Source organism: Rattus norvegicus, chromosome 7 (assembly GCF_021556685.1).
Source record: "Rattus norvegicus strain SHRSP/BbbUtx chromosome 7, alternate assembly SHRSP_T2T, whole genome shotgun sequence".
In the NCBI taxonomy this organism is placed as follows: domain Eukaryota; kingdom Metazoa; phylum Chordata; class Mammalia; order Rodentia; family Muridae; genus Rattus; species Rattus norvegicus.
The window spans coordinates 74816384-74822051 of NC_141540.1; positions in this window are offsets into that span (position 1 = coordinate 74816384).

Genomic DNA, 5668 nt, shown 5'->3' on the forward strand with positions numbered 1-5668 from the left:
CATCCCCCTCAGCCCTTCCCCTTCTATCTGTGCTTCCCCTCCCCATCTTCCCCCCATTACCACCCTCCCCCCAACAATCACGTTCACTGGGGGTTCAGTCTTAGCAGGACCCAGGGCTTCCCCTTCCACTGGTGCTCTTACTAGGATATTCATTGCTACCTATGGGGTCAGAGTCCAGGGTCAGTCCATGAATAGTCTTTAGGTAGTGGCTTAGTCCCTGGAGTGTCCAACCTTTTACTACTATAGCATGAGCTGTCATTTACAAATATGTTAGACCACATGCACAGCATGGGATTCATATAACCCATGGGCCACAGATTTGACACAGCTTCTTGTGCCTAAATGGAGGACCCCACCGCCAAGAGCAACTTCTTCAACCATTATTTCCCTAAGACAGATCACATGCACACACTGGAAGATGGAGCTGGGGTAGCTTTTCAAAAATGTGTGTATGGTGGAGTACATCAAGCCTCTCTCTTAAAAAAAAAAAGAAAGAAAGAAAAGGAAGGAATGAAGGGAGAAAAAAGAAAGAAAGAAAACTATCTCTACAGAGATTGTCCATGAACGGTCTCTACTTTATCTGGCCCAAATTTCACAAATATTGGCTTCCACTCCCCAAAGACGGGCACTGAGAATTGTCCAAAAAGCATCATGAGTTGAGATCCTCAGAGTTTCAGAACGTAACAAATTGCAGTGGGAATCCAGATCCGGCCTCCAAAGCTTCCTCTGCTTCACATTTATCTTTTGTTTCTTCTTAATTGATGTGGTTATGCTGCCAATTCAAAGACCAGAGACTTCAAAGGAAGGAATCTCATGTGTATCCCCATCCCACTCCCAGATCCCCACTGGCTGTTTTATCAGCTCTTCACAAGAAGAAAAGAAAAGGTCTTCAACTGTGACTCCTACTCAGAACACTGTGGGGTTAATCAGGGTTCCTAGGCAGCTCCTAACACCATCTGCTCAAACTGCCTTCTCCCAGACTGTCAGGCAAATTCATGCTGCTTTTCATCCTAACTTAACGGCACAGAGATTCCTGCACAAGAACCTGGGTAAGTGGTGAAAAGGATCCTTCTGGGATGTAAGCAGACAGAAAGTCAGTGGACACATCCTTCAGGGATGACACTAATGTCCCAGGTGCTATACCAGGGATGGCCCTTAGAATAGAGAGTTCAGTTGTCTTCTAAAAGCCTGCCGAATCCGACCCAATTCCAACCCACATTTCTGTAAGATAAAATGATCAGTTCCTTAGCTGCAGCTGGTGGCAATCTCATTTCGAGATAGACCATAAGAAGCAGGAGAGTCTTAAGGACAATGTCTCAGACTCAACTGTTTGTGACTTCCTCTGGTCTTGCCCCTACTGCATCTTCTCCTTCCTTCTTAGATCTTTCCAGTTTCGAGCCATGTGAAGCTCACTTTTCAGGCATTGGTTCTCCTTGCTTTCTGGAGGTCTTGTCTGTTCCTGCCTCTTGCCTCTTGTTTCTCTGGTTTTAATTCCATCTTCTTGTCTCCTCTCCATCTTAATGTAGAAGAAGAACCACAGTGTCAGAGTTGGAGTGGCATTCAAGAATGTTAACAGAGACCACACAACCTTTTGCTCATAGAACTACTGGCTGAACTGGCGTTAGGAATATAAGGCTCTCTGCTTTCCTGGATAATAAGGGATATAAAGAAGTATGAGAAAGATCACAAGAGCAGACACATGGCAAAGCCCTCAGCAGATTCATGACTATGCAAAATTACTAATCAGCACAGAATGCTCATATTTTGATCATGAATACAGCTCCATAAAACTGTACATATTAAGGAGAGAAAACAGTCTCAACATCTGAGAATTAATCTGGGACTATATTGTTTCTAGGAGCCCATGCTAGCACTCTGAGCTAAGCCTTACTGAACAAACAATTCAATAACAAACCAGGCCACCTTAGGACAAAGCAGAACCCCATAGTTACACTCAGTCATGAACAAAAAGGGACAACACTATCCAAAGCACAAAAATGTCCAAATATTCCCATTAGACCAACTTCTGCTTCCTTGCCAGTTAAAACCACCTCCTTATTCAGTTCTTCCTCATTACAAAGAATTTTTGTGGTATTCAACCACAAGAATTCCCTGCTTCCTGAAAGCCTCCAACTCCAGTTCCTCAATTCTCCTCCAAACTATCAAACAAGCCAAAATCCTTCTAAAAGCCTGTCTTTCTGCTGCTATAACTGAAAGGCACAAGTTCATGGTTCTGACGCTAGTTCATTAGTTCATTATTTACTTCAATAGTTCAAGAAGCTAGTGTAGCATCATCTGGTAAGGGTCTTGTAGGGCCATGTCACAGCAGAGAGTACAGCCTAGGAAGATAAGACACAGAGGTGCTTACTCAAGTCGTGTCTCCTTATTTAGGGACAAGGTTTCACTTGCAGCCCCAGCACACCTGGAATTCATGGTCTGCCTTAGCCTCCTATGTGCTGGGATTACAGGTGCACACCACACACGGCTCTTTTCTTATACACCCATGAACGCATGATGAAGAACCACTCTGATGATCTCGTCAATCCTAATTATCTCTCAAAGGAACTACCTCCCAGCATGACCTCAAGAATTGATTTTAACATGTGAATTCTTCCATAGCAAGGTCCTTCCTAACTCCTTTCAATCTCTGCCATTCACCAATCTTCTTCGTTCAACCAGCAATAAAGAAACTTGTTCAACCCTGGTGTGCTCTGGTCTTTGGCTATGGGTCAACAATAAGCTATGGATTTGTGTCCTTCCCAAAGCCTTGATGTTACTTAAGGATGGCCAGAAAGGCCCTCACCCTTCAATGAAGATAGCCAGTCAAGCGGGAGCTTGAGTAAGGGAGATCCTGTTCTCCATGTTATCTATCACCTTCTCAGAAGTTTAATCCTGGAAAACTTCAAAGATAGGAACATAACAAAGAATATAACTCCTAGCAACAGAATAATGACTTCTGGATGTAGCAGGTGAGACCCTGACCTTATCAAGAGAGCCTGCCTTAAGAGGCAGGAGTGGGTGCATGAGTGGAGGAGCACCTCACAAAGGCAAAGGGGAGGGAAGAGAGGGAGACTGGGATGGGAGGGCTGTGGAGGGGTAACTAGGAAGGGGGATATTATTTGAAATGTAAATGAATAAAATGATTAATAAAAAGGAAGTTTTCCTTAATCAGAGAGAAAATAGACAAGTTAAAGATAATTGCCTCTTCGGGGGTGTGTAACCACAGAAGACAGCTCTCTGGAGTCCTAGTGTGCTTTGAAGCTGTGTTATTGCTGCTTGTTGGCTACCTCAGGCTACTCCCAGCCCAGAACTAGTTGACAAACTGATAGACAGAGGGAGATTCTAGATTCTGGGGTGGTAGGGAACTAGTGAAGAAAATGAACCCATTTCCCTTCCACTGATCTGTTTTCAAGTCTGATTCAGTCTTTATTCCAGAATAGCAATAAGTATTCTTTTCCCTGTCAAGATTGTCTTCAACTAACATGAAGGGGAGACTTGGAACAAACAAACATGTGCTAATCCGTCAATGCTCTGTTGCATGATAGAACCAGTGCCTGTTCCTCAGAACATCTTTACCTTTACATAAGTATCAGTTTCCAGGAGCCTGGCTGTCTATATGATATGCCCATAGAAGACTCTTCCCATAGAGTAGTTCCTTCCTGATTCCAGTGACTTATATACAACATACTATCTCCAGGGGATGCATGATTGCCAGACAACAAATTACTCACAAACAAAAACTGAAGATTGCCTTTAAATTATTCAAGATGTTGGGAAAATAATTACACAAAACAGATCAATCAAAGGAATCAAATATATACCCTGCAGCTTTGAGACAATTACACGAGACAAATTCTGCAATCAAACACTGGCAAGTATTCCCTCCAATAAGGGGTACTAGAAAACTTAGAAAAATTAAATCATGGTTTCATATCACAGAATAGAAGGCTGCATTGTGAGCACTGGATATCAGTAAACAGACTTAGAAAGGTTAATAGAATCATAATGTAAACCTCAGAGAATCACCATCTTGAAAATAAAATAACAGTTATCTCAGTGTCATCTTATCCCTACGAGGAGATTAGCTGGTAGTGGAACTACTAATGGTTTCAAAGTTCTTACAGCAGTAGGACCAGCTTGTGTGGATGCTGGGACAGAGTAGCAGCCTTGGTACCCCCAATACCTGTGGTTCACAGTTTTACCTAAGAGAACAAAGAAGCTGGCAGGTGTTGGGATAAAAATGCCATCATGCAAAAGGAAGCATTTCCTTTGTGCTCATTAAAAAGATATATTAATTAGAGTACCTGAGCTATAAGAAACCCAAAACTTCCAGAACATTACTAAAATGAAAGTTTCTCAAATAAAGTGTAAGTGTTGTGATAAGTGGGTGGCTTTCTTCCAACTTAGGACTCCACCACCCTATCCCTAGCACCAGACCTCTGACTTCAGTATCTAGACTCATTTCATCCTGATCCATTCAGATCAATTAAATTATTTTAGGGGATGAGTTCTGAGTGAGGAGTGGCCAGCCCACTTGGAGCTCACAGAACAAGAAAGAGGCAGGAATCATACCAGCTCTTCAAAGCCCTGGCTGGGAATTGGGCCTCACTGCAGATGTTCCATGGCCAAGAACTCATTGCAACTGGGTGCAGAACTGTAACCACTGACTGTACCACCTCTCCCAGTTGCAAGTCCACTACATAGAAGGAGAGCTGGTGAACAACTGTCTTAACAGAATCGTGGAAAGGCTAAGTAGTAGAAATGAAACAAAGAAATTAGGGTAAAAGTAGACTGAAAGGAGTGGAAAGACCCATGACAGTTGGAAAGTCAAGTGTCACTCAGGTCCCTCCCTTACTGGTACTATCACTCACCATTCACCAAGGAATATGAGCTCCAACCCCCATCCTGCCCTATCCAGTTTTCTTTCTTTCCCGGATACATGTCAGTTATATTGCAGGTTAGTTTGTATGTTGAGCATGTTTTCTATCTCTCTCTCTCTCTTTCTCTCTCTCTGTCTCTCTCTATCTCTCTCTCTCTTTCTCTCTTTGTGTGTGTGTTTGTTTGTGTGTTTGTGTGTGTGTCTGTGTGTGTGTGTGTGTGTGTGTGTGTTGGCATGCACAGGTATACACCTTTCCATGTGTATGTGGGTGCCTGTGTGTAGGGATGCATATATCCACATATATGTGTGCATATGTCTGCCTGATTTTTGAGACAGGGCCTCCTTTTATTTTTTTTAAATTAACTTGAGTATTTCTTATTTACATTTCAAGTGTTATTCCCTTTCCCGGTTTCCGGGCAAACATCCCCCTAGTCCCTCCCCCTCCCCTTCTTTATGGGTGTTCCCCTCCCCATCCTCCCCCCATTGCCGCCCTACCCCCAACAGTCTAGTTCACTGGGGGTTCAGTCTTAGCAGGACCAAGGGCTTCCCCTTCCACTGGTGATCTTACTAGAATATTCATTGCTACTTATGAGGTCAGAGTCCAGGGTCACTCCATGTATGGTCTTTAGGTAGTGGCTTAGTCCCTGGAAGCTCTAGGTTGCTTGGCATTGTTGTACATATGGGGTCTCGAGCCCCTTCAAGCTCTTCCAGTTCATTCTCTGATTCCTTCAACGGGGGTCCTATTCTCAGTTCAGTGGTTTGCTGCTGGCATTCGCCTCTGTATTTGCT